The 26,913-nt window shown below is 35.1% G+C and overlaps 1 protein-coding gene and 1 pseudogene across 7 annotated transcripts in view; one reads left to right on the top strand and one right to left on the bottom strand.

The window, feature by feature from the left end:
• The window catches only part of TFDP2 (transcription factor Dp-2), a 180,239-nt gene that overhangs the window by 58,490 nt on the left and 94,836 nt on the right, over nucleotides 1–26,913 (top strand). The window contains exon 4 of one of the 7 annotated variants that reach the window (XM_074312940.2): nucleotides 609–697. The exons of 5 other annotated variants lie outside the window; for them this stretch is intronic. The gene's annotated coding sequence lies outside the window, so the exon portion shown is untranslated. Of the gene's footprint in view, nucleotides 1–608; nucleotides 698–2,966; nucleotides 3,118–26,913 lie in introns of those variants that run through there. One more of the 7 variants, XM_019747164.3, reaches the window with a different exon arrangement.
• On the bottom strand, nucleotides 23,008–23,527 carry LOC109455569 (large ribosomal subunit protein eL18 pseudogene; annotated as a pseudogene).

Here is a 26,913-nt window from a genome sequence, read left to right as displayed (position 1 = left end):
TGTTTGATATCCAAGTTCTTCTTTATATTGTATTAAATGTATAGAAGATATCTAAGTTGCTGATTAAATTATTAGAAAAAGACCAGCCTGGATATATTTAATTGAAAGCTGCATTTTGAAGTAAAAGGAAATTGCTACCAGGATTTACTGGTAATACAGATACTTCTTTCATTTTCTGTCTGTGAAACTAATTAAATAAAATATTTTGTTTGATTCACAGAATAAACTCTTGTACTATCCTTTTCTTCAATGACATCCTTTACCTCGTCTTTAGTGAGTCCATTTGGGATCCATTAAAGTATGAAAAATAGCATGGCTGACACTGTAGACATGTAAATCATAAATCTAAAGGAGGTGGAGCACAAGATGAAAACGTTTATCTATCAGGAATCTTCTCATTCTCTCAGATGAACAAGATAGCAATCTTTTCCACTCCCTGATTAATAAAGGTGATGTTTATTGCCTGGGGGTTTAGAATGCTCTAGGCCAGTAGTTCTTAAATTTTAGCAAGCATCAGAATCACCTGGACGGCATGCTATAAAAATCTCCTCCAGGGTTACTGATTCAGTAGGTCGGGGTGGGGTCTGAGAATTTGTATTTCTCCCAAGTTCCTAGGTGACACTGGTGTTGCTCACCCTGGACCACACTTGGAGGACTACTGCTCCAAGAGTATTCAGAAGTCGGGATTAAGCCACAGGTAGGATCACACTGATTTTCCTGCCTAAAATTTTTCACTCAGAAAACTGTTTTTCAGAACCTTGTGTGTATCTAATACTGAGGTGTCATCAAGCTTCACAGTCTTAGACTCTCAGACCATGGATTTTTGCTTTACTGAGGGAATCTACAGGCTAAGGAGCACTTCTAAAAGAAAAGACTAGTAAAGGAAAGAGGAAAGGTTATCCATTCTGCTGCTTTTTCAAATCTGTCTTCATGTATATATGGTAGCACTATTTATAAATAGCAATAAAGTCAGTCCTACACAGAAGTATATTACTAGGTGATTTTAAAGTAAATTGTGTAAGTATGCATATGATAGCTAATTTTGTACTCAAATGTTGCTTATGAAGAAAAACATTTTAAAGACAGGAAATGCTTGATACACAATAATTATTTAGGGATGTTTTGATATAATTTAACCACTCAAATTTAAGTAAAGTTGTATGTATTACATGTTCTTAACTATGTAAAATTGTTTATAGAAAAAAGGGGTGAACTATGTCAATTTACAAGTATCTTTAGAAGATGAGGTTATGATTAATTGGCACTATATATTTTTTTCTGTATTTTGTAATGTATCCATAATGTGGTATTACTTTTATAATGAAAATATTCATGTCATGTATTTATATACGGTGTTTCCCCCAAAATAAGACCGGGTCTTATATTAATTTTTGTTCCAAAAGATGCGTTAGGGCTTATGTTCAGGAGATGTCATCCTGAAAAATCTTGCTAGGGCTTATTTTCCAGTTAGGTCTCATTTTCGGGAAAATACGGTATGTGATGGAGAAAAGTACAAATACAAGTATACAGCTCAGTGAAGGTTTATAAACCAACACTCTATAAGCACAATATTACCAGCACCCCAGAAGCATGCCTGGTGCTCCCTTTCAAGGGTAACTGCTCTCTTGACTTCTAACAGCAAAGATTACTTTAGCTTTTGTTCTTTATATATGGAGTCATACAGTGTTAGTTATTAGTTACTATTTTGTGACTAGCTTTTTTCCGCAGCATTACATTTGTGAAATTCATCCATATGGTATGTAGTTGTGGGTTAATCCTTTCTCATTGCTATATAATGTGCCATTGTGTGAATAAACCATCATTTATTCTAATGTTATTGGGCATTTACATAGTTTTCAGATTTTGAGTATTACAATTAGTGATCTCATGAACATTCTATGTTCATGTCCTTTGGTGAGCACGTGCCTGCATTTCTGTAGGGCATATACCTGGGACTGAAGTTGTTTGGTTAGCATATGCTCAGCTTTAGTAGACACTTCCAGATGACTTTTCCCAAGTGATAATACCAACTTAAACTGCCACGGGGCAGGATATAAAACACTCCCTGTTGTTCCCGTCCTTACCAATACTTGGTAGTTTTCATATTTTTCCTTATACACAGCCTGTAGTGGTTGTTGTGGTTTTAATTTGTGTTTCCCTGATGATTAATGAAGTGAGAAATCTTTTCCATATTTTGGTAAATTGTGATAAATCATGGTTGTAGTGTGCAATTTTGTATCAGATATATTTTAGCTTTATTCCAGGGAGCCAAATTACAAGAAATATTTTATTAGTATTTTATGCATTGAATGATATTAACGTGAACCAAGGTCATGGCTATGGATCTTAAAAATAGCATACATTTAATACTTGGAGTAAGGTTCGAGTGTTAATATAATGTCCTATATATAGTATGACACCTAATCAGATTTGGTGTGACTCTGTCAAGTGTATTTTCGTAATTGAATTTTATTTTCCTGTTGAGTTCAGTTATAAAATTGAAGATATGTTCTTATGTGAAAATTTACCAATAGACTGAGTTTAAATTTTTTGGCAAAAACAAACAAATTGATAGATTCTATTGGCTGTTGTAATCAAAAACATTCCTAGACTCAAAATAATATTTATAAAGCACTACATAGATTTTTGTATTACTCTTAGAGCTTTGATAACTTTGAAATGTTCCCAACATCTTGCTTTTCTTTCTATTTTATCCACTGATACCTTTATTCCTAACTCTACATGTGTAGTTCTCAGAATTTACACACACACACACACACAAATATATATATGTAATTTTGTTAGCCTTGTTGGTATTTTAAGATTATATTGTGATGGCAGGCTCTTGAAACAAAGTAGGACTTGTACCTAGCACAGTATCTGACTCAAAGGGTCTTAATATCTATTTATTGAGTGGGTGAAACAATGACAAAATTCTGCTGTCAAGTTTTTCTCTTTCCAGGTTTTGTTGGAGCTTCCACTTATCCTCCAATTTTGGATCTTTAGTTTAAAAAGGGGTATTTGAGATGATTAAGAGAAGGTTGTTACTAGCGAAAATTTTCAAAGTGGACCTTTTTTTCAAGATAACCCCATAAAGACAAGTCAGAAAGGAGAAAGGTAAAATTATGAAATCACTGGACCTATTATGCATTTTAGTGATTTTGTGTGTGTGTGTGTGAGGGTGTGTGTGTGTGTGGTTTTAACTTGGGGAGAATCTATTTAAATTCCCATTAAAATAAAGAAGACAACGTGTTATCTTTATATTAATTAAGATATATCAATGAAATAAAAAATTCTACAATATATATAGGTTACTTATGAACAAAAAGAACTATAATAAAAACAGTGCTTTAATAGGAGGAAATAAAAAAATATTCCAAATATGAGGGGATAAAAGCTGGAGGCAGAGAGATTAGGAACAATGAAACTGTCCGAGTAGCATCTGTTATCTTGGATGACATTAAAGAGTTTTGTGTTGCATATTTTTTTCTCAACTCTCTCCTACTGGATCACAAAATTTTACAGTGTATTGTCGAGTTAGAAAAGACAGCTAATGCTCTAGAAATAGTTGATTATTTTTTTGGCCAGTTTTTAAATCTTCCCTTGGTTTTTAGTTCCAGATCTTTAGTCTTCACTATGAACCAACCCAATTGTTAACATTGGATACAGTCATTTGATAATTTTAACTGTACATGTTAGAGTGGCTAGAGAGAAAATACATGGGGCTTAGGCCTGAAACTTCAGGGCTTTGCTTAATATGTGTATCAATTTTATATAACTGATCAAAGCAAATACATAAAACTACTACTTAATTCTGCAAAAAATTAGCTGAATAGCAGTTGCTTTATTCTGTAATATCAGGTACTTGAATTCAAAGATATTCTAGATTTTGTTTTGATCAGTGTGTTTCCTCTTTTAATATCTAGCATTAGTTTGCCAAGGTAATTTTAAAATGAATTGGATATTTTTAAAATAGAATACTTTAAAATATGAATTTACATAGAAATTTCTAGAAAACATGGTTAAATCAGGCTTTACATACATCAGTGAATTATACTATCCTAGAGAATGTAAGCTGTTTAAGGCAATGCTTTTATCTCAGTTTCTACGAAATTTGAATTGGAGGTTTTGTAAGATAATTGTGACTGTTTTACAGGCCATAAGGAGAAAAATGACATCTGATATATCTGGAACGCAGACCTTAAAGGATTCCAACATAAACATATACTAAACTCAATTGGTATTGAACTGGTTTGGGGAAAAACATGCCATAATATTAATAGCATGAACTCTAAGATGGTTTGGATAGAAAACTTTGTTATATAGCCAAGGGTATGAGTCTGGGGGCTGTGGTCAAAGAAAACTTCTGACATCTCCCTGCAGCCATATTTCCAACTCATCGTGTTTTTTTGGAAAAGGTGGAAATGTCTTTCTCTGAGATTTCTCTGATCATATTAGATAATTAGAATATAATCACTTAAACTTTATCTATTGGAATAAAATACTTTGTGGAACTCACAACTCTCAAATTGTTTCACCAGAGTACTCTTAGAAATTCTAGATTAGTAGATTAACCACGGTTCATAGCTCTTCAGTTGCACATTGTCCTTCAGTTGCAGAAACGGGAGGGCCAGAACAACCCATTGAGGAACAAGTTACTTTCTTGGTTGGCAGAGCAATATCAATTCTTAGTACACATGAAATCAGTCTGAGAACCACAGCTAATCCAAGATTTGGAATTTCTTAGCTCTGATAATTTTTTTTATTATTTTGCTTGTATTTCTATTTTCACTCAATTCTCTCGAGTGATTAAGCTGAACTCAGAGAAATACTTCTTATTTTATTCTTTTCAAATGATCTTATTTTAAATTACTTTATTTCAGAAAGGCTATGCTGTCGTTACTAAACATTTTGTTATCCTGTGGCAACCATGGAAATACACCATTCAGATCGCCTGCTGGTGGGAGGCTTAAGTGACTGACAGTGGCAGCTGTGGCCCCTGTGGATCCACTACCTCATTCTTGTTGAGGCCACCCACACTAATTGTGGCAGCTCTCTGCAAGGAATGAGCATGATGGGGTGCAGTGTAAGCCCATTCTTATGGGATGCAGAACTCCTCTAATGGGCAGAGCATCACACATCTATTTCTGCATAACAAATTACGCAAAAAACTGACAGCTGAAAACAACAAACATTTATTATCTCAAAGTTTCTGAGGGTGAGGAGTGACTTACGGTGGTAGCTAGGTGATTCAAGCCTCTCATCTCTTGTAATCAAGCTGTTGGCCAAGGCTGTAGACAGCTGAGGGCTGACTGTGGCTGGAAGATCTACTTCCAAGATGGCTCCCTTACATGGCTCTTCACAAGAGCCCTCAGTTCCTCACTGGCTATTGTCAGGAGGTTTCAGATTTAGATTCTTGCCACATGGGTGTCTCCATAGGCCAACAACTAATGTACATTTGTTGGGGACAAGTAATAATTCTGTTTTCATCTTAAGTTATTATTTCCACTGAGACACTTTTCTAAACATCATCTCTACCTACGGTTGCCAGATGTAGCAAGTGAAAATGCAGAACAATATTTGGGACATACTTATACTAAAAAAGTATTCATTGCTTACTTGAAATTTCAATGTAACTGGATGTCCTGTAGCCCTACTTCCCACCCTTTCAGGGTTTAGTTTGTCTTGTCTGTGCTCATATGGCACCTTGTGCTATCCTGTTTCTACATTACTGCACTGTAGTTTAATTGTCTATTTAGTTGTCAGTATCTTCCAGCTAGGGCCAAACTTCCCTGTGGGTAGGAACTGTGTCTTGTTTATTTTATTCACTGTTATATCCCCAGTAACAAGCACTGTGCTTAACCTTAATAGGTACTCAGTAAACATGTGGACTAGTCAAAGAATGAAAAACACTTGGGCTTATAATGGCATGTACTTTTTATCTTCCTCCATCTTTGCTTCATCATTATTATGATGAATGTCAAAGGAATGCTAATGTAGATAAATGGGTAGGAATTACAGGATTCAAAAACTGGGTAGGAATTCCAGCATTCAAAAACTTGCTTTGTCACTTTATAGATAAGTTTTAGTTTCCCTTTCTGATAGCTGGAGGTAATACCTGTTTCCTGCCTACCTTAGATAATATCTGCCTCCTGTCTACCTTGAAAGTAAAGCAAAAATTATTAAGCCTGTTATTTTCTAGGAGTTGTGTTCCCTTCAATAATTGGAAGCTGATCTTTTTGTATAGTGGTAATAGGTTTTAAGTAGCAGTAAGAACATGGAGTCAAATAGCTCTGAGTTTGAATCTTAGTCTTGTCACATAGTAATGGTAACCACTTAGACAAATTACTGAGTTGTGTTTCAGAATGTCAGTTTTCTCATCTCAAAAACAGGGATAATAATTTCATCTCGAAAACAGCTACCTCATAAGGGCTATTGTGAAGATGAAGTGATGAAACAGGTAACCTTGTCTAGCGTAGTGCCTGTTTTTGGCACATGGTAGGTATACAGCAAATCCCTAGTGAAACTCTTTGGCACTGCCATATCGTCATTCCTTGAGTGATTCTGGCTTTTGATTTACAGGCATTCATAATTCCACCAACTGTAGAGGCTCAGCCTAGCACATATACCAAATATCTGAACCTGTGATTTCTCTCTTACTGAGATGGATTACTATGGCAACAACGCATTAGTAGAGTAAAACTAACCTGTTTTATATCAGTCTGAAATAGTTAATTTTTCTTATATATAGTACTGTTGAAGCCTATTCCCAGTGATACAAGGAGACTACATTGAAGGATCAAAAATGGATGTTTCTGTGATTGGTTATCTGCCACAAACCAGTGGTAACTTTTCTGATAGCTCCTGCTTAAAACTCAAAAAATAAGAAAACTTATAAGATCCCACTTTCTCAGTCTGTGGTTCTTCTGAAAAGTCAAGTTCAAGTGTAATTTTTGGCCCATTTCTTCTCAGGAGGTTTCTGTCCTCACTGGCCTCCCATCCATTAGGATGGCTCTTGTACCAACCCAGTGTCCCTAGTGCTCTTTCTCCACTTTACCCCAATGCTTTTAAGTTCAATGAATAAAGAAATTTAGTCTCAAAGATTAAATGACTTACCACATGTAGGCAGCTAGGATTTGAACCCAGGTATCCTGACTCCATTGCAATGTATACTACATTCCGGTGGTTTTATTGAATGAGACTTACGGAACCTGTGCATTGATATATAAATGTGAGCTGTTAGTATTATGAAGTGTTATGCAGAAATACACAATAACCTCTATGGCAGAAGGGTTTGTAGTTGATTTAAGAAGACTAGACACATAAGTTAAATAACAAAAGATAGTAAGTGTCAGTGGACAAAAGATAATGTCAAGGATTCATATAACAAAAACTACTCAAAATCAGAATTATTTTTAGTTGTGTTGAATATTTTTGGATATTTTATTAATATAATTTCTGTCTAGATTCTTGTACTCAGGATGATGCTCTTGAGATTTATTCATGTTGTTTTGTGTGTCAGTAGTTCCTTTTTTATTACTGACTAGTATTCCTTTGTATGGATATACCACAATTTGTTTATCCCTTCATGAGTTGATGAACATTTATGTTTCCAGTTGTGGACTTTTATGAATAAAGCTACTATGAACATTCAAATACAAGCTTATGTGTTGACATAAGTTTTCATTTCTCCACGGTACCTAGGAGTAGAATTGCTGGGTCAAAATAAATTGCCAAACATGTTTCCAAAAGTGCCTGTACAAATTGGTATTTCCATCAGCGATATATAAGAGTTCTAATTGCCCTGCACCCTTGTCAGCACTTGGTATGGTCAGTCTTTTTTCCTTTTAGCTCTTGAAGTGGATTTATGTGGTATTTCAGTGTGGTTTTAATTTGCATTTCCCTAATGACTAACAGTGTTGTGTGTCTTTTCATGTGTTTATTCGCCATCAGCATATCTTCTTTGATGAATTAACTGTTTAAATTCTTTGCCCATTTTTAAGTTGGGTTGTTTGTCTTATTGGGTTATTGACTTATTCTGGGTAAAAGTCCTCTACTAGATACATATTTTACAACTATTTTCTCCTAGCCTGTAGCTTGCCTTTTTATTTTCTTCACAGGTAAATTTTGAACAGCAAACATCTTTTGTATTTTAATGTGCAACTTATCAATTAAAAAGACAGTTTGCACTTCCTTATGTCTTGTTTAAGAGATCTTTGTTTAAGCCAAGATTACTGAGATTATCTCCTATATATTTTTCTGAGAGTTTTATAGTTTTTGCTCTTAAATTTAAGTCTGTGATAACTGTTGAGTTAATTTTTATGTATGGAGTGAGGTAAAGGGTGAGGTTTATTTTTCTTGTGTGTGAATAACCAATCATTGACCATCATTTATTGATGAGATTATACTTTCCCACAGAATTGCTTTTGTACCTTAGTCAAATATCAATTGACTGTATAGTTGAGGGTCTATTTCTAGATTCTGTTCTGTTCCATTGATCTAAATGTCTATGTTCATGTCAGTAACACATTACTTAATGTAGCTCAGTGGATCTCAATGAGGGCAGTTATGCTCCCCTTGCCTCCCCTGCCCCACCCCCTACGCCCTAGGGGGTTGCAGTGTCTGGAGACATTTTTGAGGGTCACAACTCGGGAATTTGCCTCTGGTAGGAGTAGAGGCCAGGGATGCTGCCAAACATCCTACCATACACAGGACAGTTTCCTATAACAAGAAAAACCAGCCAGTCCAAAATGTCAACAGTACCAAGGTTGAGAAACTCTGCTGAAGCTGTATTAAGTCTTGAAATTAGGTAGTGTAAGTCTTCCAACTTCGTTATTTTTCAAAGTTGTTTTGGCTGTGCTAGACCTTTTGCATTTTATATAAATTTTAGAATCAGTTTGTAAATTTCTATGAAAGTACCTGTTGAGATTTTTATTGGGATTGCATTGAATCTATAAATAAATTTGGGAAGAATTAACATCTTAATAATGTTGAGTCTTCCAATTTATAAGCGTGGTTTAGTTGTCCTTTAAGTCTTCTGTAGTTTGTCTCAGCAAAATGTTGTTGTTTTTGTTGTACAGAGCTTGCACATATTTTCTTAAATTTATCCCTAAGTCTTTCATATTCTTGATGTTATTATAAATTATATCTTTATTTTAGTCTCTGGGTTTTTAATTGCTAGAATATAGAAATACAGTTGGTTTTTGCATATTAACCTTGCTGCTTATGACCTTGCTAATACTCTCACTACTAGTAAGTTTTTATAGGTTCCATAGGATCTTTCACACAGACCAACATTTTGTCTGTTTACTTATTTCTTATTTTTATGCCTGTTTTCCTTTTTTCTTGACTTATTGTATTGACTAAGACTCCTGTTCAGTGTTGAAGTAGTGAAAGTGGACATCATTGTGTTGTTTCTGATCGTAGGGGAAAGCATTCAATTTTTTTACCATTACCTATGATTTTTAGCTATAGGTTCTTTTGTAGATGCCTTTTAGTACATTCAGGAAGTTCCCCCATCTATTCCTTGTCTGCTAAAAGTTACTACTGTGAATGGTTGTTGAATTTTGCCAAATACTGTATCTGTATCTATCAAGAAGCTAGCACAGTTTTTCTTTTTCATTCTGTTTATACAGATTTTTCTGATGTTAAACCAACATATTTCTGGATAAACCAAGATATTCCTGGATAAACCTCACTTAGGCATGATATATTACTCCTTTTCTATGTTGTCGGATTCAATTTGCTAAAATTTTGTTTAGGATTTTTGAGGGATATTAGTCTATCATTTATAATGTTTTATATTTGTTTTATTTGCCTTCTTTTTTTGAAGTACTGTTTGACCTTAGTTACCACCTTGTTTATCTCAGCATTTTCAATGGATTAAAACTGAAAGAAGAGGCCCATTTACTTATTATAATAACTATTGTGTTTTGAGTGCTGTTTGCCAGGAAATGTGCTAAGCTCTTTATGTTCATTATTTCACATAATCCTCACAACCTCCTTGCAAGATAAGTACGATTAATACACCCACTTTAGAAATGAGAAAACTGAGGCTCAGAGCAGTTAACTGACTTCCCCAAGTGGTAGAGACAATTCAATTCATGTCTTTCAGATCAGTGGTCAGTCTTCCAAACACATTGCTCTGCATGCATGTCTTTTTCAGGAAATCTTTTATTAACATGGAATATTATTGACAAGACCAGAGGAACTAAACCTCTAAGTAATCTCAATCTACCCCATTATGCTAATTGCTTTTAATATTATTTGTATGCTAATTCATTTTTTAGTTTATTTTGAGAGTGTCTCTGATAACTGGCTTATTAGCTCACCAATATATAAGTTTTATCATGTGCACTTTCTTGTGGAAGAACTTGAATATTTCTAATTGGTTGCTACAATGCTTTGGTTTAAACCATACATCCATTGGCCGTTTCTTGACTTTGTTAATCTGGGTTAGAGCTTCCTTGAGAGAAAATTACACTTTCTTTTTTACCATGCTCTATTCTGTGTGCTCAATAATATCAGTAAGCATATTTCTGTTTATGTAAAATTGTAGTGTGGTTGAGACTTAAGGGAGGCAAGAGTAGATCAGAAACTATTTCTTTCACTTACCTGCTGTTCTCAGGTTGAACATGCGCCATATTATTATAGGACCTTTTAGCCTCAGGAATTCAACTCTGGGAAGCCTGGGGTTAGCTGGCAGCAATCTAGTGGGACCCAACTTAATCTCCTCTGTTATCCCATGATCAAGTAGGTGAAAATACACAAAGAAGCCAAGTTACAAATAGAATCAGAAACTAGAAATATAAATTAAAACATGCCAACAAGCCTCAGGAGGATTTTCTATGAGTAAAAGTAAAGACAGATCCCTGAGACAGAATAGCAGGGACAGGCAGGAAAATAGTAGATTTTCTGCCCATCTCTGCTGCATACCTATAATTTAAGGAAGTGAAGTCTTTGCCAACCAGAAACTTGGCAGCTACCATCTGTGGTGTTGCAACTGCTATCTGCAGCATCCAGTGCTTATTTTTCTCCCTCCCATCTCTCTTATCATTACCTCTTTGCTTCCCTTGGTGACCACATTTCTGTAAAGACACTGGCAGGTTATGGTGCATTTTCAGATGTGAAGGGAATAGTAGTAGGAAAGGGCAGAAAGTAGAAAGTGTGGGGGAGTGGTATGCATTTTTTCAGGCTCTACTTCAAATAAACACACAAATGAAGCTTTTCATTATGGAAAATTTCAAATATTTACAAGAGAAAAGAGAACAGTTTAATAAACTCCCTGGTACCTGTTACCAACTGAAACAACTCTTGGTTTGGCCCTGCTTTGACTAGGGAAGAACTATGTTCTATTTCAGAGTATCCAGGGTTAAATTACCGATCGCATACATCACATAATGAGGCAACAGAACCAGGAGAGTCTTCTTTAGTTCATCAGAGCCATAGTTAAATCGGGATTCTTAACCTCAATCCATGAATTGACTTCTCCATGACAGACTGAATTGGTAAGCAAAATTTTATGTTCTGGAGAGAGAGTATATGATTTTAATGGGATCTTCAAAGAGATCCCTAGTCTCCAAAATAGATGAGAGCCATAATATTACATTACTGCTTAACACCAGAAATTTGACTAAGAATTGTGTGAATCAATCTTTTCTCCAACTTAAGAACTAAGAGTTAAAAGTCAAATAATATTCAGATGGACAGGAAAGGGGATAGGTCAATTAGAATTTACCTAATTATTTTCTAAGCAAACACCAAACCTCTCAGTTTTCAGATAATTGACAGCATTTTTTAAAAAGCCATCATGGCCTTATTAAGAAATTCTGCAAAATAAAAGGAGAAAATCTTATACTTAAGACACAGAGGAAAATTGTATTTGTAAAAAAACTGAGAAAGGAAACAAGATAATATTAGATGGTAAATGCTTTCTTCTTGAAATTATGTAATGGATCTGAAATAGTATGTAAAAGACAACAGATTGACACAGAAACCAACTGAGATACCAACAGAGATTATAGTAATAATAGCTAAATATTTACTGAATACCAGATACTGTATTAAAACCTCTCATGATTTAGTGAATTAAATCTGATTAAGTGATTATTCCCAAGAAAGTTCAAGTAAGGTTAAATTACTTCCCCTAAGATTATACAACCAGTGAGAGGTGGGTCTCAGATTGGAATCCATGTAGAGTTACTTCAGGGCCCTGGAGCTAAGGGAAATAAGGATAATTACAAAGGATCTTGAATCATTCTTTGTACTTTCCTATATTTTAAAATTTCTTCAGGACTCCTCAAAACTCATGAACATACTAAAATTCAATATACCTTTACTATTAAAATCCACAATGAAAGAGTCAAAAAATAGTGGTGAAAATCAAGTCAGTGATGTAGACGAGAAGCTGGAGAAGGTCTCCCAAAATGCAGTAGTGGAAAAGGATCAAAAAGAGAATAAAGACTCAATATGTAGATAAATAGTATTCCTGAGTAAAGGAGAATAGTAAATAGAAGAGAAACAATAATCCATGGTAAACTGGAAGACAACATCCTTGAGCTTAAGAAAGACCTAAGTTTATAATTTAAAGGATTTCACTGATAAATAGAGAATGCTAGGTATATAAGGAATGAAAATTTTGAGGAGAAATAAAAGATATACTGTAAACATCCAGGCAAGGGGTGAAAAGGAGCTTCTACAAAAAAAAATAACAAAAAATAACAAAAAAACCCTTAAATAAGATTAATCAAATTTCCTGTTCACTACTAAATAGCAAAGACTATGGAACAATATTTACAGTGTTATTAGGAAAAAGAAAATGTCTACATTGTTATTATTAGCAAAAGAGAAAATAAAGGCGATAAAGAGCAGCAAGAATAAAAGTGACAGTGTAAAACCACCTTATCAGTAATTAGAATAAAAATGAATATATTACAACATCAATTTAAAAGACAGAGAGACTCAGGTTTGGTCAAAAAAACCAATGCCCAAGACTCACATCACCTGACTTTGAGGCTTACTATAAAGCTATAATAATCAATAAGACAGTATAGTACAGTAGTCCCCCTTATCTGTGGTTTTGGTTTCTGTGGTTTCAGTGATCCACGGTCAACTGTAGTCCAAAAATATTAAATGGAAAATTCTAGAGATAAACAATTCATAAGTTTAAAATTTCACTGTTCTGAGTAGCGTAATGAAATCTTGTACTATCACAACTGGGGCTTGAATCATCCCTTTTCTCAGCGTCACAATGCCTACGGCATTCACCTCACTTCATCTCATCACACAGGCATTGTGTCATCTCACATCACAGGAAGAAGGGAGAGTACAGTACAAATAAGATGTTTTGAGAGAGAGAAGCCACATTCACATAACATATATTGCAGTACGTTCTATTTTGTAAGTTATTGTTAATCTCTTACTAATTTATAAATTAAACTTTATCATAGGTATATACTTATAGGAAAAAACATAGTATATGTAGGGTTATGTACTATCCAGAGTTTTAGCCATCCACTGGGGGGTCTTGGAGTGTATTCCCCACAAATAAAGGGGATTACTATATTAGCAAAAGGATAGATACATAATCAGTGGAGCAGAATAGAGAGCTCAGAAATAAACCTAGAGAAATATTGTCAACTGATCTTTGACAAAGGAGGAAAAGCAATTCAATGGAAAAAGGAGTCTTTTCAACAAATTTAACTAGAGTGAACTGTGTAGTCCACATGCGAAATACTGAACCTAGACAGAGCCCTTATACCTCAAAATGGACCATAAACCTAAATGTGAAACAAAAAGATAAAACTTCTAGAAGAAAAAATAGGAGAAACTCTTGGTGACCTTGGCTTTGGCAATGACTTTTTAGATACAACAGCAAAACGTGTGTGATAAAAGACTTTGTGAAGTTAGCCAATTGCAAAGTTAGGGAGTAGGGCACAAAAGTCTGGCCTTACTTCTGACACCAGTTGCAAGTTCGAGGGTCTCCAAAACCACCTTTAGATTCGATAATTCTCCAGAAGGACTCATGGAATTCATTGAGTTGTTATACTCACAGTTCCGTTTTACTACGGTTGAAGGATACAGATTAAGCTCAGTCAAGTGAAAAGACACATAGGGCAGAGTCCCGAAAAAGTACCAATTGTGGAGCTTCCAGTTGTCCTCTCCCCATGGAATCAGGTATGACTTTACTTTCCAGGTATTGCTGTTTGACTGCACACACAGAATATTGCCAACCAGAGAAACTTACATGAGCATCCATGTCCAAAGTCTTTATTGGGCTTTGATCATGTAAACTTGACCAGCTACTCACCACACGACTTAGATGTCCCCACCCTAAATCTCATTGTCGATGTGACTCAAAGCCTCCACCCTAAATCACATTGTTACTATCTGGCTGGCCTAAGGCCCCCAGTTAAACAAAGACACTTTTATCAGGCAAGACATTCCAAGGGTTTAGAGATTACCTCCCAAGAGCTAAGGGTAGAGCCAGACCGCTCTTTGGGTAAGATTAAATTCTTTACTACCTAAACTTGTATCCAAAATATAAAAAGAACTCCAGAAGTGGGCAAAGATCTGATCAGACACCTCCCCAGAGAATATCTACAGAAGGCAAATAAGCACATAAAAGATACTCAATATCATTTGTCATTAGGGAATTGCAAATTAAAACAACACTGAAATAGCACTTGCACCTTTTAGAATGGCTAGAATACAAAAAGCTGACAATACCAAATTGCTGACTAAAATGCGGAGCAGCAGAGACTCTTGTTCATTGTTGGTGGGCATGCAGAATGGTGCAGGCACTTTGGAAGACAGTTTGGTAGTTCCCTGTAAAACTAAACAGTCTACTAGAAGAACCCCTTCTGGCTCCCATTATCCTATATATGTTTACTTACATGATTTATCTCCCATGTATAACCAATTTCCCATCTCTTACCAACAGAGGATATATTCCTTCTTCTCAGGCATTTATGGAACATTTATAGAAGGTAGCCATACTAGCAAACAAAAATCTCAGTATTGTCTATAAAAGTGGAAGTTTGCTAGACCATTGTATCTGGCCACTGTGCAATAAAATTTGAAATTAATTCAAGAAGTCCACCTGTCACTTCTTTCCCCCAAATAGCTGTTAAGTCAAAGCAGAAAACTAAACTGCAATGACTATTAAAAATAACAAGACATTATAATTTTATATACACATAAACATGTATGTGGGATGCAGCCAAAGTGTATATGTGCTGTTATTATTTTAAAATGCAATGAAAGAAACAAGGAATTTTCCTTCCAAAGTTAGGCAAAGTTTAGCTAGACTAGGAATATAATAAAAATTTAAAAATTGAACAAAGAAGAATGTGGTAAAACTGACAAATCCAGTAGATAAACCATAATAAATAGTAGGAAGTCATTTAACAAAATGTTGAAACAGGAATATTAGAGGATTTTTTATATAGAAAAAATTTTAAATTATCAGATTATCATATAGCAGTTATGTTAAGGAATTGGAAAATACTGATGGAAAAAATTCTTTGGGGGGAGGATATAAACTACCAAATTCATTTTTTTTAAGTAGAAAATTTTAAAAATCTAACATGTTGGAAGAAATATAAAATGTCCAAAAAAATCACTTTAAAAAAGACTCTATTCCTGACAGTTTTATGGGCAAGCTTTTTCCTGTTTCTATGAATAGATAATCCAGGCAATAAAACATGCAGAGTATAAAACCAAAGGTTTCCTGGTCCATGGAACAAAACTGATTTAACTCAGATAATAAAACTTAACAGCATAGAAAGTTATAAACCAATTACACACTATAGAAGCAAAAGCTTAAGTATTAGCAAATAAAATTAACATTCTATTAAGAGAACTATATACCATGAACCAAGTAGAATTTATCTCAAGAAAGTAAAGATGGTTGATTTAATATTATAAAATTACCAATAATATATTTACATAGGTAGATCAAAGAAGAACTATATTTTTGTCTGAAATACTTTTTTATACTACATTTTAAAAATTTGATCACTTTTTGAAAAAATATGAACTAGGACTTAAAAGATACTTTTTTTTTTTTTTTTTTTAAAGATTTTATTGGGGAAGGGGGGAACAGTGTGTACTTCCAGGATATTTTCCAAGTCAAGTTGTTGTCCTTTCAATTTTAGTTGTGGAGGGCACAGCTCAGCTCCAGGTCCAGTTGTCGTTGTTAGTTACAGGGGAGCACAGCCCACCATCTCTTGTGGGAGTCGAACCAGCAACCTTGTGGTAGAGAGCCCACTGGCCCATGTGGGAATTGAGTCGCAGCCTTCGGCATTAGGAGCACGGAGCTCCAACTGCCTGAGCCACCGGGCCAGCCCACAAAAGATACTTTAAAAAAAAAATTTTTTTTTATTAAAGTTTATTGGGGTGACAATTGTTAGCAAAGTTACATAGATTTCAGGTGTACAATTCTGTATTACATCATCTATAAATCCCATTGTGTGTTCACCACCCAGAGTCAGTTCTCATTCCATCACCATATATTTGATCCAAAAAAATTTTTTTAGAGGTCTTTATTAGCCAATACCATATTTAATGCCTTTCCATTAGATACAGACATTCCCATTTAAAACGGGAACAAGTAAGGTGGTCCACTGGTGCCACTATTTATTTGGTTTTCTGTTGTTTCGTTTTTTAAAGTCAGATTTATTGAAGAATAATTTACATGCAGTAAAGTTTACTTTTTTTTTTAGTGTTTTTGTATATTGTATAGTTTGGGCCCTGCAACCTTGTTAAATTCATTAAAATTAAAACATTAAAAATCTAATGTTTACTAAAATTTATTACTTTTGGTAGCTTTCAGCTACTAAACACCATTCTTTGGATAGAAATCATTTACTCATAGTGTGTTATCCTTTTTAACCTATTGCTGAATTCAATTTGCTAAGATTTTGTTAAGAATTTCTTTTTGGGGTGCTGGTTAGCTCAGTTGGTTAGAGCGCGGTGCTCTTAACAATAAGGTTGCCGGTTCAATCCCCACATGGGCCACTGTGAGCTGTGCCCTCCACAACTAGATTGAAGCAACTACTTGATTTGGAGCTGATGGGTCCTGGAAAAAACACACTTAAATAAATAAAAGTTTAAAAAACAAATTCTTTTTTAAATTTTTAAATTATTTTTTATTTATTTTTATTTGTTATTAGTTTCAGGTATACAAAACAATGCAATAGTTAGACATTTCACCCCTCACAAAGTGATAACCCCCTCACCCAATCTATTGCCCCTCTGACATCATTTATATCTATTACAATTCCATTGACTCTATTCCCTATGTCATACTCCATATCCTATGACTACATATATTAAATTATAGTTGACATACAATATTATTCAACTTCAGCTTCAGGTCAAGCATCTACACCATCCATGAAGTGGTCTCTAATAAGAAAAAAGAATTTCCTTTTGATGGTAAAATATACATAACACAAAACTTACTATTTTAACCATTTTCAAGGGTGCATTTTGTTGGTTTTAAGTACATTGACATTGTTGTACAACTATCACCACTATCCATCTCCAGAACTTTTTCATCATTCTCAAATGAAGCTATACACATTAAATAATAATTCCCTGTTCCCTCTTTTCTAGCCACTGGTAATCATTGTTATGATTTCTGTCTCTGAATTTGAATATTCTAGGAACCTTATATATGTGGAGACATAGATTATTTGTCCTTTTGTGTCTGGCTGATTGCACTTAGCATGTTTTCAGGGTTCATCCATGTTGTAGCACGTATCTGAATTTCCTTCCTTTTTAAGGTTTGTTAAAGTGTTTTGAGACTACGTTCCTGAAGGATAGTGGTTTGGAATTTCTTGGAATTTCTGTGTCTGGTTTTGGTATCAGGGTAGTGCCCGCTTTATCAAATGAGTTGGGAAGAGTTTATATAATGTCAGATTAGTTTTTCCATAATTATTTGGTAGAAATTGTGAATGAAGTCATCTGGATTTTCTTTTGTAAGGAGATTTGAAAGTGGGAATTTAGTTTTTGCAATAGGTATAGGGCTATTCAGGTTGTTCGTTTTTCCTTGAGTGAGCTTTGATAATTTGTATCTTTCAATGAATTTGAAAATATGTTGCTTAATTTCTAAATATTTGGGGATTTTCCAGAGATCTGTTATTGATTTCTAGTCCAATTCTATTGTGATCAGAGAACAGCTTTGGAGGATAATTTAAGTTGTTTTGTAATTTTGAAGTCTGCTTCAAGATCTGTTGTATGGTGCATCGTAGTAAGTGCTCCTAATGCACTGAAAAGAATGTCGATTTTGCTGATGTTGAGTGAACTGTTCTATAAATATCAATGATGTCAAGTTGATTGCTAGTGTTCAGGTTTTCCACGTCCTTACTATCTGTCTACTTGTTCTGTTAATTGCTGAGAGGAATATGCTGGTCTCCATTTATGATACCAATTTTTCTATTTCTCCTTTGAGTTGTCAGTTTTTCCTACATACATTTTGAAACTCTTTTGTTGGGTATATGCACATTTAGGATTGTTATGTGTTATTTTGTTTGTTTGTTTGTGATGTTTTCTTTTGTTATGATATAATACCTGTCTTTATCCCTGTTAACATTCCTTGTTCTGGGAATCTCTGGATATTAATTACGGTCTTTAGATAACTTACATCTAATGTAATTATTAATATAGTTAGATTTAAATCTGCCATGTTGTTAGTTTTTTTCCATATATACCATCTGTTCTCTTTTCCTTTTCTTTCATTTGATTTTTTTGGGATAAATTGAATATATGTTTTTTTATGATTCCATTTTATCTTTGCTTATTTGTTATACCTCTTTTTAAGTTTTTCAATTTTTAGTGTTTGCTGTAGGGTTTATAGTGTACATCTTTAAGTTATAGTATACTTTTAAAGAATGTTATACCATGCCATGGATACTTCCATTTCTTCCCTCCTATCTTTGGTGCTATTGTTAGTATATATCTTATTTTTACATAGTTATAAACCCTGTAACACATTGTTGATGTTTTAGTTTAGATCCTCAATTATCTTTTAAAGTGATTAAAGATTAGAGATAGGAAAAATTTTTCTTCTACTCATAATGAGATAGTTGAAAGAGTTATTTTAAAGCCCCTATCTGATATTTTCAATATCTGGGTCGTATATGAGCCTATTGATTACTTCTATTGATTGCTTTATCTCTTGCAAAGGGTTTTTTTTTCCTTTTTGTGCATGTCTTATAATTTTAATTTAATGCCAGTCATCTTGTATAAAAGAACAGTAGAGGTTGACGTAAATAGTATTTATACCTGGAAATGGGCACACTTCTGTTAGGCCATTTGTCTATGGAACTGAGTTAGTCAGATGTTGAACTGAGTTTGGGTTTTGATGTTGCTATGATTATATTCAGTTACCTCAGGGGAAGAAAGAGGTTGAAGTTTTAAGAAAAAGCTTGGTCTTTTTTTAGAAAGGGGAAATGATTCTGAATATTGCATGGTGATATTCACTAGGATTTGTCTTATGACCACACCTATTCAAGTCATTTGTGAATCCTATGAGAATAGGGTGAGTGCAAGTTTTTATGAAACCAACAAAACAATTACCCTTTAAAATATGTTATGAGAATCATCTTGTTAAATCACAAGAAGTGCTGCTTATGTATATCTCTTATAGAGTAACGTAGTAAGGGAGCAAAATATTCTCCCTTATTCTAAAACGGGCAACACTTTGGCATTTCATGGATGCCCAGTGTTTCTGAAGAGGAAGGGGGAGTTGATCTGTGCCTAGTGGAGGCAACAGCACTGAGCAATACTTACTGGAAATGAGCTTTTTATGAGGCCATGTAAAAGACCGTGTTTCTCTAGCTTAGATACGCATTGGAGTCACCTGAGACTTTTGAAACAATATTTATGCCTTCATCTCAGCCTCACAGATTCGGATGGAGTTGATTTGAGATGTGACTTGGACATGAGATTTTTAACTTTTCTAGTTGATTCTAATGTGCAGCCAAGGCTGAGGATTACTCTTCAAAAAGCTCACAGAATTCCTTGTGGGCTGTTGGAAACTTTGTAAGGTCTGGAAGATTTGTGCTAGCACACGGAGGAAATATCAAGTGACATTCAAATTATTATCATTGCTGAGATACACAGAAAAAGCAATTGTTATATATTAAGACACATAAAAGACAACTCAATAAATGAAAGTCATTTCATATTCCTGAAAGAGAAAAATAAGTATTTTAAAATTGACAGTTCTTTCCAAAGCGAATAAAAATTATGTAATGCCCTTTCAATCAAATCTTACTAGAGTTTTTAAAAACCGGTAATGTCACCCATCACCCAGATATTGGTTTCTAATACTATTTTCCAATAAAATGATCCAGGGCTCCTTGGAAAAATAGCTAATCTAGTTTTGGAGCAGGGAATATACAAGATGAACCTGGAGTGTCATGTATGTAATACCTGAAAAGAAGGAAATACTTAAAAAAGCAAAGTGGTGGAGCACGCCAAAGCAATGCAACAGCCAGTTTGAAAGAGCTCCCAGTGGCCAAAACTAGAGCAATTTGAGCAACAAAATAATTAATGTAATGTTGGATTTTAACCTAAAGTATAAAGTAAAAATATATCTGTACATACTTCTATAACTAAGTGACTGAATAAATAAGTGGGAGAAAAGAGACAAGTCTCCCATTCGTGGACTTCCAAATAATTTATGTAGAAACTCCCCACTCAGGGAGGTAAAGCTTAAATCCTCCAACCCCCATTGAATGTGGCTGCATAGTACGGTGTTTCCAAAGAGTAATTTGTGGAAACATGGGGTGAAGATGGAAGGGTAACTTTACAGTGGAGAAACCTGGAAAACACCACCTTGGCCAGGTGACCCTGTAGGTTAATTTTATCAGTCATAAGTCATGTTGATAGCATGTACTCTTGATGTGATGTGATGAGCTCTTCTTTCCAATAACCTATAATAAAGCTAGTCTAACAATGAGGAAAAAAATCAGACCAACCCAGATCATGTGGCATTCTACAAAATGCCTGACCAGTACTCCTCAAAACTGTCCAAGTCATCAAAAACAAGGTAGACCTGAGAAACTGTCCAAACCAGGGGAGGCTTAGTAAATATGATAACTAAATGTAATACAAATATATAAATTAAATATTAGCATTACAAGAAAAAAAACACAGGATAACAGAATGAGAAATTCACAAAAGAAGAAATGCAAATGGCTAATAAAAATATGAACATGTGTTCATTTTCACCAGGAATCAAAATATAAATTTAAATGTTTGCCAGTCACACTAGCAAAGTGATTTTTTGTTTGATTATTTTTTTAATACCCACTTTGGGTGGTAGAGGAGAGTATGGGAACTCATAAAGTAAGACAACCTCTCTGGAGGATAATTTGCTCAGTACGTATAAAAAGTCTTAAAAATGTGCATACCCTGACTCAGCATTTTCTCTTCTGGGGATTTATCCTAATTAGAAAGATCTGTGGGAGTATTTTAGCAAGAATGCTTACCACAGCATTATTGGTAAGAATGAAAAATTGGAAGCAGTGTGATAGATAACTGAATACACATAACCTTTGAACAGCATATGTTTGAACGTAAAGGTCTACTTATAGGTGGATTTTTTCCCCCCAATAAATACATAAATGCATTTTCTCTTATGATTTTTTTTAAACTTTAAAAGAATTTAAGTGTATTTTTCCAGGACCCATCAACTCCAAGTCAAGTGATTGTTTCAATCTAGTTATGAAGGGTGCAGCTCACAGTGGCCCATGTGGGGATTGTGAGCTAATCGGCCGCCTACCTTATGATTTTTTAAATATTTTTTCTAGCTTATTTTATTGTAAGAATACAGTATTTAATGTAACATACAAAATATGTGTTAATGGATTTTATGTTATCAGTAAGGGTTCTGGTCAACAGTAGGCTATTAGTAATATTTTTGGGGAATCAAAAGTTATACAGGCAGATTTTCACTGCATGGCGGGGGTGGTCAGTGCCCCTAACCTCTGAATTGTTCAGGGGTCAACTCTATATTGTGATGCTGTAGTGTGGTGGTATTCTGTAGATAATACAAACTAAATAATTTATTAAGTTAAAAATGTTAACCCGACATGTATAGATCTCCCGTCACCTTTGTTTTGGAAAAGAAAACTATGGAGCATAGAAAAAGACTTGGTATATGTATATAAAATTAATTATTTCTTGGTGTTTGAATTATAGATGATTTTTATTTTCTCCTATGTGCTTTTATATGTTTTGCAATTTTCCTGCATTGTGCCTATGCAGTATTATGGACATCATTTAAAAAACTATTTTAAAATAAAACCTTTTACCTCTATCAAATTAACAAAGCTCTTAAATTTATGACTCACGTTTGCAAAGGTGTGAGAAATTGATGTCTTCGTTTCATATCCACTTCTTATTCTACTTCTATTTATTCTTATCCATTTAATCTTCATATCTACTTCTGGCGCGAGTGTGAATCAGCACTAGGACTCTGGGAAGTAAACGGGATACGTATCAAACCCCTTAAGACAGTTTTATATTCTTAATACCCTTTCGGCAGGTTATCATTAGAAAAGAATAAGATATTTGAGTGTAGAAATGTTTATCACATGATTATTTATAATGGAAAAATACAGAGACTGTATTACTATCCAATATAGGAAAATAAAATATGACCCATTTGTACAGTGGAATATTTATGCATTCAGGATTGAGCTTAGAAATACTGTTGAAGTCTGATCATTCTTGTGTTCCTTTTTAGTCTTCTGCTCAAAATGGCATCTGTGATTCTGATTCTTTCCCCATGTTCTTTGCTGTAGCCCCAGATTAAAAAAAATAATAAGTGGGTTCCTTCTATTTTGTGTAAATAACAACAGGTAGTAAATTACTTATCTTCTGTAACCGTTATGTTAATGTGTATTTTATGTGTCTTCCTCAGTGTCTTTCTTCTTTTTTTTTTTTCCCCCAACATCCAAAATCTTTTTAATAACAAGGCGGGATCTGGGGTTAGTTTTTATAGCCCCAGCTGGCCCGTGCGCCTCTGGCTTGCTGGAGCTTCCGCCCCTTGAAGCGCACGTAGGGTTTGGTGTGGCTCTGCGGCGTCCCAGGGGCCTTGCCGAAATGCCTGAACACCTCTCGGCCCTTGTGAGGCCCAGAGAGCAGGATGATGCCACAGCCTTTGGGGGAGTCCAGGGCCAGCTAGTCGAAGGTGAGGATCTTGCCCTTGGCCTTGAAGATGTGACTCCCGGCCGGGCTGCTCGCACCTCCTGGACTTGCACGTCATCAGTTATAGTCCCTACAGCCACAGCGATTTTCCCTAGTTGCATCTTCCGGATCATCCAGAAAAGGGACAGAGGTGGCCCGTTGATGCGTGAACAACCTCTTCAGCACCACCTGGTTGAAGGTGGAGTTCGTTGTCTGGCCAGACACACCTGTGCGGCTTGACCCACAGTCTTAGGTAGATGTCCTGGCTCTTGGGCTCCTGTGCCAAAACTTGCAGTCTGTTGTGATGGATGTCAACTCCCATGATGGCACCTTCCGCTCCGCCAGGTGCAGAAAGCTTCCTCACTTTCAGTTTATTTGCTTTACTTTTAGTTATGGGTATTACGCGAGCCTTTTCACAATTCTTATTCTTCTGTTGAAATGCTCTTCTCCCTGCTTTTACCATGGCTGACACCTCATCTTCCAGGTTGCAGCTTAAATATCACTCCCCTCAGAGAGAATTTCCTGGACTGCCTTGTCTAAAAGAGCGTAGGTGTAATACCCCTTCTCAGCTTTCTAATGCCCACTAGTTTCTTTCATAGCAATAAACACAATTGATATTTTTGTATTTGTTTACTTGTTTGTAGTGTTTCCTTCATTAGAGTATAATTTCCTCAGTCTAAGGATTACATCTTTTCCTTCACCAGTGCATTTTTAGGTCCCCTTCTCATGTCTGGCATGTTGTTAACAGTTACTAAAGATGTGTAGATTGAGCAAACAGACGTAATTTTGCAGCTTTGACAACAGAATTCATTAAGAATTTAGCATGTAATTTAACTAAAAGTTATAATTTAGATTGTACCAAGTTTATTCTTGTAACGCATTTAATTTATCTTAGCTATATTGGTCTTGATATTTTAATGTATTTTGTGTAGGAATTTAAAGGAAGGAGGTTAGATAATCTCTTACAGTAAAGGTGGAACTACTTCTGGATGCTGAGGAGTGAGCAGACTTTGAAGAGATAAAGAACACAGGGAAAGACACTTTGGACTAGACAGCTATATGTGTATTTTTATAGACTTTTATCTTTTTAGCATAGTTTTAGATTCACAGCAAAATTAAGCAGAAGGTATCGAGATTTCCCATACTCCCTCAGCCCCCAGCCCCCTTCCCACATGAGTTGTTTTTTTCTTTTTTCAATTTTTTTTATTGTGGTAAAATACACATAACAAAATTTACCATCTTAGCCACTTCTAAGTTTCAGTTCAGTGGTATGAATATATTCATAATGTTGTGCAAACATCACACCATACATGCCCATAACCTTTTTCATCTTGTAAAACTAAAACTCCATGTCCATTAAACAGTAACATCCTATTTCCCCTACCACTACCTAGACTCTGGCAACCACAGTTTACTTACTTTCTGTCTATACAATATTGATTGCTCTAAGTATCTCATATAAGTGGAATCATACAGTATTTGTCTTTTTGTGACTGGCTTATTTCACTCAGCATAATGTTTTCATGGTTCATCCATGTTGTAGCGTATGCCAGAATTTCCTTCCTTTTTAAGGCTAATATTCCATTGTATGTATATACCACACTTTGCTTATCATTCATCCATCAGTGGACACGTGAGTTGCTTCCATTTTTTAGCTATTGTGAATAATGCTGCTATGAACATGGAAGTACAAATAGCTCTTTGAGACCCTGCTTTCAGTTCTTTTGGGCATATACCTAGAAGTGAAATTGACCCAGTAGAATCAAAGTAATTCTATTTTTAATTTTTTGAGGAATCAATATTCCAATTTCCACAGCAGTTGTACCATTTTTCATTCCCACCAACAGTGCACGAGGGTTCTAATTTCTCCACATCCTCACCAACACTGGTCATTTCCTGTTTGTTTGTTTTTTATAGTAGCAATGCTAAAGAGTTTTAGGGGATATCTTACTGTAGTTTTGATTTGCATTTCCCTAATGGTTAGTGATCCTTTTATGGTTTGAGCATCCTTTTATGTGTGTATTGGCCATTTGTATATCTTCTTTGGTAAAAGGTCTGTTTAAGTCCTTTGCTCATTTTTGAATCAGATTGATTTTTGTTGTTAAGTTTTAGGAGTTTTCTTTATATTCTGGATATTAATCACTTATCACATATATGGTTTGTATGTGACAGTTTGCTTCTCATTTGTTGCTTTCAATATTCTTTGTCTTTTGAAAGTTTTATTATAACATGTTTTTTATGTGTCCACCTTAACTTGGAGTTTGTTGAGCTTCTTGGATGCTTATATTCATGTCTTTCATTAAATTGGGGAAGTTTTCAGCTGTTATTTCTTCAAATATTCTCTGAGACCCTTTCTGTCTTCTTCTGGGAGTCCCACAATGCGTATGTTGGTCCGCTTACTGGTGCCTCACAGGTCCTTTAGCCTGTTCACTTTTCTTCAGTCTTTTTTTTTTTTTTTCTGCCCCAATACTGTCTATTGTTTTGTCTTCAAGTTTGCTGATTCTTTCTTCTTCCTGCTCAAATCTGCCTTTGAATCCCTTTAGTGAATTTTTCGTTTCAGTTATGTTCAAGTTCCAGAGTTTCTTTTCAGTTTCTTCTTAGGTTTTCTGTCTTTTTATTTATATTTCTGTTTTGTTCATAAATCATTTTCTTGACTTTCTCTGCATCTTCCTTTAGTTTTTTAAGCATCTTTAAGACAGTTGTTTTAAAGTACTTGTCTAATATATCTGCCATCAGGTCTTTTTCAGGGACAGTTCCTGTTGATTTATTGTTTTCCCTTTGAATTGGCCATACTTTCTTGTTTCTTTGTATGTCTTGTGATTTTTTTTGCTGAAAACGGGACACTTGAATCTAATAACGTGGTAATCCTAGATATCAGAATCTCCCACTTCCCCCAAGGGGTTGCCATTGTTTGTTATTGTTTCAGTTCAGTTTTTAAAACTGTCATAGGTTTTTTTAAATTAACCTCTCTGTTTTGAGGTCAGCCTGAGGTGTAAACTTAAGATTTTCCGAGGTCTTTTCTGAGCCTTTTTCTGGACATGTGTGGTCACTTTCTAATTTTCCCTGTATATGCAGTTATTTTTAAATGTCATAGTCTTTAGTATCTGGCTCCCAAAAGGGTAAAAAGTGGAAGAGAAGTGTGCCAATTCTTTAAATCCCTTGGAATTTACTTCAGCCGTAGGGGAAGGGGCTTGCAACAATGGCAGGGGAGAGTCGGGATAGGTATCACAACAGTGTCTGCCTGCTTCTTTGTCTGCACTCCTGTGATCAGAAGCAGCAATCCCCAATCAGCATAAATGCTCAATGTTTGGAGGACAGAGTTCTGTTTGCCCACCTTGGGTCTTGCATTCTTTGTGCATAGCTACTTGCTGTGTGACTGGGGTTGGAAAATGGTTAGCTACTACTGTACTACCAGCTATAAATTGACTAAAATTAACTGCAATTCAACATCCAAGTCTTCCCCTGGAAGTTGCAAGCCTTCATTAGACTCAAGAGTTCCAAAATAGTTTTATCAGACAAATTTTGCCAGTAAAGTTGTCTACATGAGGAGACAGATTCCTGATGCTTTCTACTCTTTCATCTTCCCAGAATCCTCTTCCCTACATGGGTTTTTAAGACAGGACTACAGGAATATCTTTGGCATGTTTGGGAAAACATTACAGAAAATTGTAGGTTGTTAATGGAGGAGGCAGCTAGTAGCTGGTAATT

The sequence above is a fragment of the Rhinolophus sinicus genome, chromosome 5, assembly GCF_057876585.1.
Source record: "Rhinolophus sinicus isolate RSI-liver-muscle chromosome 5, RSI-T2T, whole genome shotgun sequence".
Classification (NCBI taxonomy): domain Eukaryota; kingdom Metazoa; phylum Chordata; class Mammalia; order Chiroptera; family Rhinolophidae; genus Rhinolophus; species Rhinolophus sinicus.
The sequence above is the reverse complement of the archived record's forward strand: the minus strand, read 5'-3'. Positions and strand labels throughout refer to the sequence as shown.